Source organism: Eulemur rufifrons, chromosome 17 (genome assembly GCF_041146395.1).
Source record: "Eulemur rufifrons isolate Redbay chromosome 17, OSU_ERuf_1, whole genome shotgun sequence".
NCBI classification, from domain to species: Eukaryota; Metazoa; Chordata; class Mammalia; order Primates; family Lemuridae; genus Eulemur; species Eulemur rufifrons.
The window spans coordinates 37,106,144-37,122,357 of NC_090999.1; the positions used below are offsets into that span (position 1 = coordinate 37,106,144).

Consider the following 16,214-nt stretch of genomic DNA (forward strand, 5'->3'; position numbering starts at 1 on the left):
CAGCAAAGTACCATTTTATGCCAAAAGAACCTCATTCCATAGTTCCTTGAATATGTTTAATGAAGTTGCTTCTGAAATTTGCTTAATTTAAAGTTTACTGCAAAGTAGCTTTTAAAGATTTCTGTCAGATTTGGTCAAATTAACTTAAATGCATTTCTTTTTCTTTGACAATTAAGCAGTTGAGTCATATCCCTCTGAGAAATAAATCCCAATCCCTAAAACTCACATTTTTAGCTCATATGTTTTTTTCTTTTCTTACATAATAAAGTATAGTCATTATCTTTTCCATTTTGTTTGTTTCAAAATAAGTAACCTTGAGTATTTGAGCAAAATATATTTTGGCTTTAAAAAAATACATTTCCATGTATTTCTTAAATCAGTACATGTGCTCCTCAAAGCATGTCCTCAAGTAAGAGCTTTGGCATAAGAAGCTGGCTGTGCCCGGGCTGGCAGCACAGGAGGTGTGGAGCCATTGTTGCAAACACCCACAACGATGGCATCAACCTGCAGGCAAATGGTAATTAGGCAGAGTGTTCCCGTCTATATTCTCCTCTTAAAAACCATGGTGATCAGCTTTAAAATGCAGAGTTATCTTAAGACTCATTTGCCATATACTATTAATATTTATTTAATCACTTGGAATACTTTTGGTTTGATGTCTACTGCACAACAGATGCATTCTTTTATACCCAACAACTTGTGTTGCTGAGAATGATTTGTGAGATATGTGTTTTGGAACCACAATTACAAGCAAATCAGTCTCTTCTCCTCAAGCAGAGGCATCGATGCTTATTTAACGTGGTGGGTTGTCCTAGGGGCCACAAGGCTCTGGAACAGTTACCCTCTGGGCCTTTCATTCTTTCCTACTGTCCCTCCATATAGAAGGAAAAAATGGGTTAACTCTTCCTCATCTGGTGAAAATACTGCCCAAATGCCAAAGGGAAAACACCACAAAACTTCTCAGTAAAAGCAAGTTAACTATTAGAAAAAATGGGAATATTAAAGTGAAATTCATAATAAAGTACAGTTACTTCTCAATGGAAAGAGAAAGTACATATAGTTCAAAAGTAAAAAACAATTGGTTCTTTTCATCTAATTAACCTTTAAAAGTTAAAAGAAAGGTGCAATAGACTGAATGTTTGTGTTCCTCCCAAAATTTCTATGGTGAAATCCTTTATAATAAGTCTTGATATTTGGTAAGTCAAACAATCATACAACTTTGTTCTTTTCCTTCAATATTGTCTTGATTTTTTGGTTGGGGGGGCTTTGCTTTTCTATATAATTTTTAGAATCAAAATTTGCCAAATTTTATCCAAAAAAAAATCGCTGGATTTCCATTTGTGATTGCAGTTATTCTGTACATCAATTTGGGAAAAACTCACATACTAACAATATAAAATCTTTTAATCCACAAACATGATAACCCTTTCATTTATTTAATTCTTTAATTTCTCTTAAAGTTTTATTATTTTCTTATGTTGAGATCTTGCAAAATTCTTGTTAGTCCTAGGCATTAGATATTTTTGTACTATAGTATTTTAATTTCACTCTTTTGTTACCATAATATAAAAATTTAATTGATACTTTTATATTAATCTTGTGCAGGTTAATCAAATTGTTTGATACTTATAAGTGAATTAAGTAAATTTTCTCAATTCACTTATTTTAATCTATTGTTTAATAGATTTTTCTACATAAACTATCATTTGAGAGGGACTAGTGGCAATTTTTATTTTTCTCTTCTTGATGTATCCACCTTTTATTTCTTTTTCTAGCCATATTACACTGGCTAGGACTTCTAATACAATGCTGAACAGAGTGATAATAAGGGCATCTTGTTTTGTCCCTTATGATAGGGTGAAAGATTTTAATAATTTAACACCAAGGATGACATTTGCTTCAGAGTTTCTAGATTTTTTTTATTAGAGCCAGAAAGTTTTCTTCTACTCACAGTTTGTTGTGCTTTTATCATGGCTACTGAATTTTATCAAATGCTTATTTTGCATCTACTCAGATGGCCGTCTGAATATTGTCCTTTTATTGTTGTTAATGTAGTAAATCATCCTAATTGTTTTCTGAATTTTAACCAATAATCCCATTTGGTCATGATGCATTATCTGTTGCATATATTATTGAATTTGATTTGTTAATATTTAGTTAGCATTTTTGCATCTCTGCTTATGTCTTAAGCAAGCTAAGATTTCTTTCTTTCTATTCTCAGAAATACTTTGTGTAATGTAGATATTTCTTCTTCCCTAAATGTTAAAAAGTATTCACTGGTGAAGCCATCTGGGCCTGGAGGTTTTTTTGGGAAAGTAGTTTTTAAAGCATAAAATTAACATATTTAATTAATATAAGACTATTTCAATAATCTTTTTATTTTTGTTTTAGTTTCATAATTGATTTATGAAGAAATGTGCACATTCACTTCAGTTTTTAAATTTGTTGTTAAAAGCATTCATCATATTCTTTCATTAACATTCCAGTGTCCATATCATATTTCCTGTAACATTTCTGTGTTTTTCCTTCTTTTTTTTCTTTTCAGACTTGTCAGAGTTTTAAATTCTGTTTACCTTTCCAAAGAAACAATTTTAATCGTTTCTCGGCCTTTTGGCTAAGACCAAGTGTAGTATCAAAGAACCAATATTTTTTTGTTGATTTTCCCTACTGTACATGATACCATTATACTATTTTTGTCTTTGTTTTTGTTTTTTGAGACAGAGTCTTCACCCTGGCTAGAGTGCATGGCATGACACTCACTGCAACCTCAAACTCCTAGGCTCAAGGGATCCTCTGCCTTAGCCTCCCAAGGAGCTGGGACTGTAGGTGTGTACTACCATACCCACCTAATTTTTTCTATTGTTTTGTAGAGAGGGGGTGTCACTCTTGCTCAGGCTGGTCTGGAACTCCTGACCTCAAGTGATCCTCCTGCCTGGGCCTCCCAGAGTGCTAAGATTACACGCATGAGTCATTATGCCTAACCTGTTTTTGTTTTCTTTTTTTAATTCATTTGTGTTCTATGTATATTATTTTCTTCTTTCTACTTTTGCAGGCCTTAATTGGATGTTCCTTTTCTGTCATCTTGAGTTGTATATTTAAATCATTTGGGTTTTCCAAATCTTCTGTTTTAGTATATGCATTTAAGGTGTACTTTATATTTATATTTTAAATACTATATATTTCTCTCTAAGCAGTACATTAGCAATGCCTCACAAATTTTGATATGTGAATCTTCATTATTATGTGGCTAAAATATTTTCTAATTTTCTCTAGGATTTTTTTCTTTGACCGCTGAGTTATTCAGAAGTATATTGCTTAATTCCCAAAGATTTGGGAGATATTCTATTTATCATTTTGTTATTTATTTCTAGATTTATTAAACTTTAGCAGCTACCCTCTAAGAATTCAATTCTTAAAAATTTGTTGAGACTTGATTTTGAGCTCGGCATGAATTCAGTGTTGGTAAATTCTCTGTGTGCTCTTGAATAGAATTTGTATTCTACAGATGTTGACTGTTAGGTTCTATACATAAATTAAGTTTGTTATAATATAGTTGTTCAAATCTTGTATGTGCTTGCTGATTTTTTTTGCTGATTGTTCTGTCAGTTACTGACAGAAGTGTCTTAAAATCTACCACTATTTTTGTGGGTTTGCCTACTTTTTCATTTATTTCAGTTATTTTTGTTATATATATATATATATAGAGAGAGAGAGAGAGAGAGAGAGGCTATATACAGTTTGAATTGCCACATTTTTCTGGTGGATTGACTGTCTTTGTGAACTTTCCTTTCCAGTTGTCAATAATTTGTGGAATACTAATATAGCTATACCATCTCCCTTTGGGTTACTTTTTCCATTGTGGATATTTTTATCTTCCTTTTTCTTTTACTTTCCTGTATCTTTATTTTTAAAGTGTTTCTCTTTTAAACAGTTATGACTTTTAAATCTACTCTGACAATAACTTTTAATTGATGTATTTAGACCATTGATATGAAATGTAATTAATGGTATATTTAGATTTAAACCTACCACCTTTCTGTCTTCCCTCTCTCTCTATATATATATATATATTCATTATATAATTATATATATTCATTATATAGGGAAGTTTCATTTCCCTTCTCTATCAATATATTAAACATTTATATATATAAATGTTATATACACACACACATATATACAGTCATGTGCTGCATAATGACATTTTGGTCAATGCTGGACCACAAATAAGGCTACCAAAGGATTAGTTAAACATTTTTTGAGTGGGTAACCCAAGTGGTTACAGTCTGTATCCTAGAAAGCACAAGGACCTTAGAACACATTAAGTCCATTTGCTTCTTTCTACCTTTTGCACTATTTTGTCACATATTTTCATTCTACATTCATTTGAAACCCCACACATTATTATTTTTTATATTAGAAATTATATGAATTTACCTGCTTACCTTTTTTGTTGTTTTTCTGAATTTCTGAGCATTTTCTTGAGATTATTTTCCTTCCACCTTAAGAAATTCTTTAATATTTCTATCAGGTCTGCTGATGACAAATTCTCTCAATTTTTGTTTGTCTATAAAATTATATTTTCATCAAGTATAGAATTCCAGGGGTACAGTTATTTTCTTTAAAGAAATTAAAGAAATATCTTCATTGCCTTTTGGATTCATTTCCTTAGAGAGGTTTACTGTCCATCTCATTGGGGTTCCTGTGAAAGTGATGCATCATTTATCTCCAGCTCATTTTAAAAGTCCTTTCTATCTTTGGTTTTCACCAGTTTAGGTAAAAATGTGTCTCATTGTTTTAACTTTTTAAGCCCCTGCTTTGGCTTTATAGAATTTCTTGAATCTTGGGCTTGATGTTTTTCACTGGTTTGGAAAAACTCTTAGCCATTATTTTTTCAAATATTATTTCTGCCCTATTTTTCCTCTTCCTTTCTTCTAGGACTATAATCACATGCATGTAATTTTTTTTACTGTATCCCTTATGTCTCATATGCTCTTTTCTGTATATATTTTTATTTATGTCTCAATTCAGATATTTTCTATTGACTTATATTCTGACTCAAAGGTCTTCTCTTCAGCTGTGTCTAATCAATTTTAAAGCATTACTTACTTTCTTGGGGATGCTATAACAAATGACTACAAAATTGGTGGTTTAAAAACAGAAGTTTATTCTCCCACAGTTCTGGAGGCCAGGAGGTGTTGAGAGGGCTAAATTCTCTCAGGAGGCCCTAGGAGAAAGCTCTTTCTTGCCCCTTCTAGATTCTAGTGGTTCCAGGTATTCCTTGGCTTGTGGCTCTGATCTCTGCCTCCATCTTCACATGGCTTTCTCCTCCTCTGCCCTATTTATCTTCCATCTGTGTGTCCCTTATAAGGACCTCATCATTGGATTTAAAGCCCACTCATACAATCTAGGATGATCTCATCTATAGATCCCTGATTTAATAACATCTGAAAAGACCCTTTTTCCAAGTAAGGTCACATTCATAGTTTCTGGGAATTAGGATGTGGACATATCTTTTTGGAGGCCACCATTCTACCCATTACAACCATAAAATCAGCTGTTAATAACAGTTATTATTTGTAGCTCTACAATTTCATTAGATTTTTATTTATATTTCAATTCTCTATAGAAATTCTTTACTTTGTTTTTAGTTTTATAAACTTATTAATGACAATTATTTTAATGTCACAACTAATAAACTCCAATATGTATATCTTCTGTGCTCTGTGTCTGTTATCTGCTTTTTATTCTTAGTTTTTAGCTATATGTTTTGTCTCCTGGATCAGTTGCTTTTTAAGAACAAAAAGCACACTAAAAGCCCCTAGAGTAAACTGAAAGAACTATGATATTCCTTGACCATTTACATTATGATGAGAAAATATCTTATTTATAAAGCTGAACAATACTTATTTTTTTCATATCTGCTTTTATCTGGTAAGAAGATTATTCATACAAAATCTTTGTTTTACATATGCATATATACAAAAATGATATCACAAAATAATAGATAGTGGTGGTGCCTTATTGGAAAACATCTACTACTTTGAGATTTATAGTTTTGAAACATTGTAGAAATTCATGAGCAAGATATTAGAAAAAACATTTATAAAATATTTTGGTTCTGCACATTTATAAAATCATGGATAGACAACATATTGGAATTAAAAACTGTTTTCCTCTTCTTTAGACTTTGTACATGTTAATGGAAGAAAACAGTTAAAACTAGCATTCAATAATTTAAATTTTAAAATTCTACTAGTAAAGACTTGAACTAAACTATCCAAGGGAGGAGTCAGAAACAATCTAAATAACCAGCAAAATAACAAAGTTGCCATTTGACTTTGAAAACACATTTAGCATGTTGCCTCTCAGGTGTAACTTCTATAAACTTGTTCAGAATCTTGCGTTAAATACCCTCAAATCTGTTCTCAGATTGTTGCTCAGATGTTTTTCTTCTTCTATGTGTCACATGCCATAAGTGTAGGTGGAGGGAGCCAAGTTCAGTGCCAGAGGACTTCTGTAAAAGGCTCAGCTGTATTGTTGGGGTTGTGGTATATCAGTTTGGAAGCCCTCCTTAATAGAATCTTTGTTGAAACCATTAGCCTGACAGGCATAGTTTGGGAGTGATTATTTCAATCTTATCCATGTCAGAGAGACACAGAAAATCCCATTATGCAGAAAGGGCCTTCTTAGTCTTTGGTTTGGTTGAGGTGTATTTAGTTGTGTCTGTAGAAGGAAGAAGAAGGCAACTAAAATCTATTTTGATATGTTAATATAATAAAAATAAAGTTAAAATGTATCACATTTCCAAATCCCAATTATCTCTTCAAACCCAAACTAAAACCCTGTATTCATTATTCTATTTTAGCAATTATAATACATCGATATAATGTAACTGATACAGGAAGTTGTTAAGGGTTGATTAACAACTTCTTAGATGGGGTGGGTTGATTTTTCTCCTTTATTTCTAAGAACACACAAATAAAAAAGAGAACCTTATCGGATGCTGATCAGTTTACAGAGAATTATTCCCACTGAGGCACAGACAGCCTGAAACCAAGATTTATGCCACATCCCAACTACATAGTCATGGATAGAGGGATCAATTTGCCACAGTGTGACATATTTTGAATCCTTCCCCACAGAATTCCAACTAATGCCACAGCACATTCTGGTTGTTGATTCTGCAAACATTACTTATACGATCTTGATTTCCCAAATATTGTGATCGTTCTTTCTCTCCCATGTCTGCTCAAAATTAGAGACCATTTTTACCTGAACATTTTCCAGCTAGCCAACTGTAAGCAATATTTTACTTTAGAATCTAGTGTGTGCACAAACCGTTCACGCATGACACACACACACATAAGATATCCATGCCACATCCCAAACCCCTGAGTTAGATTCTTTAGGGATGGAAAGTCAATAATCTATTTTAAATATTCCATAGGGGGTAATGATCTGCAATCAGGGTTGAAAAATCACTGATTTATATTTTTTTCAAAGGAAGAAAACTGAGGTGCAGAGAGACTAGAAGATTTGAATATGATTCAATTGTTTTCCATCTTGATTTCATCATTGATCCAAAGATCACCGAACAGCAGCTTGATGGATTTCTACATATTGGTATAGTTTTAAGAATTCCCCTTGGAATTGATTTCTAGTTATTTCACTGTCAGAAAACAACAGATGCTGGCATGGATGTGGTTAAAGGGAATGTTTATATACTGCTGGTGGGAATGTAAATTAGTAAACCTCTATGTAAATCAGTATGGAGAGTCCTCAAAGAACTAAAAGTAGACCTAACATTGGATTCAGTAATCTCATTATAGGGTATCTACCCAGAGGAAAAAAAGTCATTATATCAAAAAGAAACATGTTTATCACAGCACAATTCATAATTGCAAAGATATACTATCGAATCAACCTAAGTGCCCAACAACTGATGAGTGAATAAAACAAATGTGGGGTGTGTGTGATGCACACGTGTGTGTGTGTGTGTGTGCGCATCAGTGAATACTACTCAGCCATACCAAAGAATGAAATAATGTCTTTCGCAGCAACTTGTATGGAACTGGAAGACATTACCCTAAATGAAGCATCTCAGGAATGGAAAAATATATACTGCATGTACTCACTTATAAGTGGGAGCTAAGCAGTGGGTATACATGGTCATACAGAGTAGTATAATAACCTTTGGAGACTCAGAAGAGGAGAGGGTGGGAGGAGAGTAAGAAATAAAAAATTACCTATAGGGTACAATGCGTACTATTCTGGTATTGGGTACACTAAAAGTCCTGACTTCGCCATTATACAATTCATCCATGTATCAAAAAACACTTGTACCCCTTAAATCTATTGAAATGAAAAAAAAAAGGATTCAATTTTAGGTAGTGAGGAGCCAAGCTTAAAATATAGTCCTCTTGACCCTTATATAACTAGTTTTTTAATCTAGAATTTGCCAGATGCTGTGTGATCTATAGTATACCAGTTTTACAATGAAGTTGGATAGATTTTTTACTAAACTTATGAGAATTTTGAATATACTAATATACATTATTAATGTTTATCCCTGGGATATGGTATCATATCCCAGCATATCATTCTATACTTGCTTAACCACAGATCCATTTTATTTTGCCCTAGAGAGTTTGGCATGGGTCAACAGTCTGTGGAGCAAATGATAAAAACCACTGTAATTCATTAATAACAATATTAACAACAGCTAATGTTTGTACAACTTTAATAGTTTGAATAGGATTTTCATATTATTTTGATTAATCATTTAAAACACTACATAAAAATTTCTAGTTTTATATGCTTATTTCCAACACAAAAATGATGAGCTTGTGTCAAGTTTGTGTCTTCAAGGGGCAATGCAACTTTTGGAAGGATACATCAGTGGAGCTATTGCTCTATGATTACATAATGCTAAGAAAACTTCTATGACAGTGAATTCTCAAACTCAATCAAAGCAAATACTGTCACTGTTCAAAACCATTGCTTGTTAATTAAAAAGAAAAATCTGTAAAAACCATAACTTTTATTGAGAAAGAAACTACTCTGAAATGTGTGTGTGTATACAAAACTAGGCAATTTACATGCCAGATATTTATCAAGTGCCTACCATGGGGAAAACACTCTATAAGGCACTAAGGGAAATACAAAACTGAAAAATAGTTCCAGTGCCTGGAACACAGTGGATTCTCAATGGATAAATGCTGAATAGATGTCTACAGGAAACAAAAGTGCTTTTCAATGAACATTCTTCCTAGAAGAAAGACAAAAAGTTGATATCATAAAAAGACAAAGTATATAAATGCTGAGTGGAGTCAAAAAGTGCCATAAGAGAAGAGAAAAAGAATGGTAAGAGCTAAAATAGCTAATATTTATGGAATGTTTGTCATTGTTTTAAGACAATTCATTATTCAAGGTCTTAGCCATTATCCATATGTGGCTATTGAACACTTATAATGCAGTCAGTCTAATCAAGATGTCTTATAAACATAAAATGCCCATCATATTTCAAATACTTAGTATAAAAAAGAATGTAAAGTATTTCATTAGTAATTTTTTTTTTTTTTTTTTTTTGAGGAGGACATGTTATCTTTTATTTGTATTTTTCTTAAAATGACTTTCTGGCAAATGTATGTACAAAGTAGATAACAATCTAATCAAGCAAATATTAATACATGGATACAAAAACATCTTCTTCAGTATAAGTTCTTCATTCATTCTCCATTCATTTTCTCAAATTCTGTTTTACCCATAAAAGCATTTCTCCAGGCCTGGAAATAGTTAAAGAACAGAGTAGGAACAAAAGAGTTGACTCTGGATGGCAACTCTTCCAAATTAGCCCCTAGGGTGTGTCTCAGCTGCTTTCTTCCTTATTCTGGCTACCAGGTGGCTGTGGGGATCCCTCTGGCCTCCTGCCCTACTGCCACCCAGAGTCCACTGCTACCCACTGTAGCAGCACATGCTTACTTCTGTCCACAACTTTTGCTGCCTCTGCTGTCCCCTCCTCCACTGAATGTGGTCTTCTGGTCTACCTACTCTGAGGAAGGCAGCCCGAGTGCAGGTGCCAGAAACAAGCCACAGGAATAGCTCTTCAGATTCACTTCCCAAACACCTCTTCTTACAAAGCACAGAGCAGCAGCTTCTCCTACTTCCATGTCCCTCCTTGTGCAGAGCAGGCCCAGGCACTCCTCTACTTATTTCTTACTATTGCCTTAATCGTGTGACTTTTTCCTTCAGGCCTCCTGCACTTGCTCTTACGAGGGAGCAATTTCTACCATTCCTCCACCCTTACGCGTTAGTAATTTTTATATTGATTAAATATTAAATTGATATTTTAATACATTAAAGAAAATATTATTAAAATCATTTTCACCTGATTTTTGCATACAATTTAAATTGAGCTATAGGAAAGTTTAAAATTACATATGTGGCTCACATTTGTGGCTAGCATTATATTTTTAATGGACAGCACTGTTAGTTTAAGAGCTTTAGCAACATACTATCTTATTTAATCTTCTAGATCATCTTAAGAAATCAACGACTATATTTGATGTGAAGCATACTTTAAACTACCTAGAGTTGCACCAATGAGTAAAGGGCTTGCTCTATAGCCAGTTCTATGGGTAAATAGATGAAGACTGCAAGATAGATGATGACAATGACTCAGTTACCAGGCAGAGTAAGTTAAATATCTCCTAAGCCAAACTGTGTATGATTATGAAGGTGTCCATTTTAAACTCAGCAATTTTTACAAATTGCAATGATGAAGATTTCTATAGAAAAGAATAAAATAATGTTATTTGGTTCTGTTTGAGAAGTGAGTCTTGTACCTTCTCAGGTATTCCTATTGTCATTTTCCACCAAAATGCCACTTGAAAACTGTGTAACCAGCTGCTCCCAATTCCCCCAAACTGCAAACAGCAAGACTGCATGACTGAGTACCACTCAATGTTCTCTTTCACGATGAATGAGAATAAACTGGGTGCTTCTCAGGCTTTGAACTTCTGGAAGCCACCAAATTCAAGCAATTTGGACTTCCCAGAAAGAGGAAGTCTTAGTGTAAGTTTCAACATCCTTCTATCCCCAGGTGATACGCAAACGTCAGCACAAAAGATCCATGACAGCAAATAATAGAACTTTGATGTGAAGCCAGTCATACCATGAAGCTGACATTATTTAATCACGGAATACACACATTCAAGAGCTGGCTGAAGGAAGCTCTGAGCACCTACTCAACTCCGTAAATCAAAGTCTAGAGAATGGTCTTAAATGTGAGTAATAAAAAGACATGGCCTGTTTTCACTCTTGAGCGTAGAAAGAGAGAAATGAAAGATATTTTGCCAAGATTAATGTGATACCAGTTATAGAGAATTGTTCATCTAAAGTGTTCCCAATCCTGCCTCATTGCTGGAAGTCAGAGCATGGGTGATTTATCTGGGCAGAATCAGTCTGAGCTGTACCTGAAGAGTCTGGGCTGTTGCTGTCTTGTTTGAAAACAAGGGAGGAAAGATTCTGCAGCACTTACTTAGTCCTCTGTGGCATCAGGCAAACTGTTCATTCATCCTAGGCAAGAAAAGAAAGAGAGGGTAAGAATTTCTTCTTGCAATGAGCTCAGGAGATGCAGAGAGCAGATCACATACAGAATTTATGTGGTTGAGTTATCTGAGGCAGCGTTAGAAGTGACCTGTACAAAAGCGATCTGTAGACCTCTGATGTTCTCTATGTTTTTAGAGTCTAAAACCTCCTCCAAGTGGTCTCCTCAAGTGCCATATGAAGGTAAATAGTTTACATAATATTTTCTGTTTAAGGCAAATCCTTTATATAAAATTCTCAGTTCTTAAATTTCAGTAAATTAAAAATTAAGAGGAAACTAATTACCTGTCACTATTTATACTTCACATAGACTCACTTTAGTTACTACTCACCTAGTTATTACTACTGCTACTATTCCTTTGAATAGTAAGATTTCTCAGAACATTTAAAATTTGATTTAATTCTATAGATATTTTTAACTTAAATAACAGGCAAAATAAGATGCCCCTGGTGGAAAGGAAAACTCTAGAGACCCTCTCCTCCAGAAATTTTGGACCAACAAAAACAAAACTGATTTGAGAATATTCTTTTGTAATAATAATGATTAAAGCAGTCTAGTTAACATTTTGACTTTGACCCAACAACTTAATTCCCAGGTATTTAGCCTATAGATATTGCATGTATATGAAGTGTCATGTGTTTAAAGATATTTGCTATAGCATTGTATAAAGTAGCAAAAGTCAGGAAAAAAATTCTAAATGCCTATTAATAAGTTTCTAGTAAAATAAGTTATTACACAGCTATAAAATGGGATATTATAAAGTCATTTTAAAAAAAAGAAAGCTGTATATATACTAAACTAGGATTATATTCCTAATAAATATTAATTATTTTTAAAAGCAAATGGCAGAGCAACATTTAAAGTATACTTCCTTTTACATTGTAAAAAGATATATATGCTGTGAAAGTATGGTCCATAAGTGGAGGGATTCTTGTGAGAGGTTAATAGTTGCCTTGCAAGGTGGTTTGCTCAGTGCCTGGGGTCGGGGGCAGGGTATTTACTTGCCTCTTTATGGTACCTATACCTTTTGGATTCTATAATGTGTTTGTATTACCTATTCAAAAAGGTAAATAAAATTTTATAAAAATATCTTGAGGTGGGGTTGTTAAAGATTTGTGCTTTAATGAGAGAGGTGGTGGGAGAAAGAAACAAAAAAAGTCTTTTAAAAAATTAACTTTCAAAATAATCTTTCACAAACAAAGATTTAGAAAACACTGTCTTACTGCGACCCTTGCAGCCACAGATGAAATGCGCCAAGCACTAGAGTGCTTCAGAATCACAATTTGATGATAAATAATATATTTAGTTGAAGGCACAGGAAAAAAGATAGGTGTGCAGTCGAGCAGATTCTCTCCATTGTCCATATTGCATCACATATTCTGGGCAGAGCCGTCCACAAGGAAATCCCTTTAATGGAGCAAACCCTACTCTGGGAACACATGCAGGAAGTGGTAGTGATAAATCAGACAGGCAAAGGGAACATAATGGATGCTGGAATAGCTAAAGGCAGGCAGGAGGATATCAAAGCGTTCAACCAAGAACCAGAAAAACAAGACTGTTTAGATGACCTCAGTGGGAAGAAAATAACTAGGGACACACCAACAAAAGACACTCAAAGCTGATGTGACAACTTGTCAGTGCTATGAGTAGAGTAGCAAACTATCCATATTTACTTGCTGGAAATCTGCTGTTATGGCACAAAGGGGACAGTGTATTCAAGGCCAACTGCTTCCTTCGGTACAAACTCTGGATTTTAATCTCTCAGTTGGTAAATATTTCCTGAGCTCCTGATTTGCGAGGGACTGTGGGCAATACAAAGATGCATGAGGTAAAGATCTACCATCTGGAAGCTTACAGTCTACTTGCAAATGGAAAACCTTCAGGTGAAAACCTAAATTCAATATCATTATACAAATATTAAGTCCTTCTCTCTAGAACACTTCTCTCAGGATCTAGGGCCTACAAAGATTTCTACTGAGTGCTCTCGGTTCCTTTCAACTATTTATTCCTCTGAGTCATAACCAGTAAATTATCTTTATTAACAATCTAAGTTTTCATGAAGATTTAATCTACTTTTTTCTGTTGTTCAAAGCACCTTGTCCCTATACTATATTGCTATGTCTTAAAGTTTATAGTCGGTAATAGCTCAGAGCATCTGGGATAAAGAAAATGTGAGGTTGAGAAAAAGTTTCCACTGAAAGGAGGTATATACAAAACCTATTATCTGTTCAGTGAAAATAGCTTTCCTTAAACCTAATCAAAATTCTTCCTACCGCAGTTCTGACTCATTTATTTGGCTTCCACATAATTTAGCTCATCCTTTCATCAAAAGTATTCTTAACACAAACTGCAATCAAAGTCTTGATCCAAACAAAACAAAGAGCATCAATTCCCTAAACATCTACCTACCACATGTCTCCAATTTTTATAAGATGTGTAACTTGAGTAGGGTTACCAGAAAAATATAGGACAACCAATTAAATTTGAATTCCAGAGAAACAACAAGAATTTTTTAGTATAAGTTTATTCTAAATACTGCATGGGGCAAATATTGCGTGGGATACATGCATACACACTAAAGAAGTATTTTTTCAAAAAAAATTTATTGTTTCATTGAAATTAGAATTTAACTGGGTATCTTGAATTTTTGTTTGCTGAATGTGACAACCTTAAACTTGAGTAACTACTTTAAAAACATGAGTATAAAATGGAATGAGAAAATTTTATTTTTAAGTGAAAAAGAATAAGTATTCCTTAAGGTTTACCACATTTAAGATTTTTATCCCAGAAAAATGGATGGCTAATTTTTAAAAAAAATAAAACAAAAAAACAAAAAAGATTTTCAATTACAAACTGCTTATTTGGCCACTCACGAGGTCAGAGGTAAAGATGACCATTTCTGGAATGTTTGGAGCCTTTTCATTTATTTGGCTATCTAAAATCAAGAGGCAGAATACCCTCTGAATGAAAAACCACTGTGTAAGTCATTGACTATTAAGAGACTTTCAAAAAAATTCACTGCTTTATGTTCCTTTTTAGCATGTAGGGTGATAGATGCTCTTTTAGTCATTCAGTGTGTTGATATTGGGGAGTATTGTTCCATGTGTGACAGGCTGCTTAACTTAGAAGGAAACTCTTACCACTTAGTGACTCTGATTCCTCCCCAAGAGGTGGCCCCAATATACTTGTAAGTGTATTTCACACTACCAAAACACTTCTTTTCAGAGGTATATGAGATTAAACAGTGGGAAAACAATGTGTTTAAAAGTGGAGACTTGAAAGTGAGATAAAATATGAACTATACTCTAAGAAATACCAAGAGAAAGTAGAACATGGAGCATAATGCATGAAACTCATTAAAAAACATGTTTAAGAGGAAGATGAGCTAAGAAAGGAAAGAGACAAACAATCAGAATATTACTATGAAACATTTGAGTATGATTAGATGGTAGAAGCAAGCATGTCCATGATAAAATACAAAGCAACAAACATGGATTGAGTACTCCTAATACAGTGGGATAGAGCAGATTTAAAAAGACAGAAGGTACAAAATAGCCTCTGTTCATTCATTCATCCATGCATTCATTTGTTCATTCTTTCATTCAATAGATATTTTCTGAGCATCTATCATGTGCCACACACTTTTCCAGGTCCTGTGTATAAGATCCACTCAGTTTCTAATCTATGGAATTTACATTCTGTTTAAAAAACTCAAAAATAAACACATCAAAAAAAAAAATCATGGTTCTTCCAGTTCAGCATATGGAAGCTTGGAAGTCATCACTCCATCCTAACATGAAGTAAATAGTTGTAAAATTAACAACTTTTCTTAGATTCATCAGATTAGTGAGGCCACAATGTAAATTACTACCTGAAAAGTTGGAGAGATGGGCAAATACAGAGAATCACAATTTATGAGAGCAAAAACCCACGAGTGGAAACTTCTGCAGGAACTAGTGCCAGGGTAGGAAAATCTAAAATGTAATTGACAAATTTCTGGAGGCTCAGTGTGAACAACTCTGAAAGATAAAAACTCCAGGAGGACCCCGTCATCATGCCCTCCACATTTTTATAAGTTTTACCTTATAAAGGAGCTTGACCAGGTTCCCACAGTGAATATCTGAGAAAAATCCCCTCATGCTTCTAATACGGGGGTGTGGAAGGAAGTAACCATTGTGAATTACACCATAGGATTCTGTTTTTCTTAACAAGGACTTACCAGCATTTAGTGTTGTCAGTGTTCTAGATGTTGGCCATTCTAATTGGTGTATAGTGGAAGCTCATTGTTTTAAGTTACATTTCCCTGAAGACATATGATGTGAAGCATCTTTTATATAGTTATTTACTATCTCTATAGCATCTCTGGTGAGGTGTTTGTTCAGGTCTTTAGCCCATTTTTAAATTAGACTGGTTTCTTATTGTTGATGTTTAAGACTTCTTTGTACATTTTAGATAATAGTCCTTTATCAAATGTGTCTTTTGCAAATATTTTCCCCACATCTGTGGCTTGCCTTTTCATTCTCTTAACAGTGTCCTTCAAAGAGTAGAGGTTTTTAATTTTAATAAATTTCAGCTTATCAATTATTTCATTCATGGATTGTGC

The 16,214-nt window shown here is 33.8% G+C and overlaps 1 pseudogene; it reads left to right on the forward strand.

The window, feature by feature from the left end:
• Positions 1–2,594: 2,594 nt before the first annotated feature.
• Positions 2,595–2,685, forward strand: LOC138398575 (U2 spliceosomal RNA; annotated as a pseudogene).
• The last annotated feature ends 13,529 nt before the right edge of the window (positions 2,686–16,214 follow it).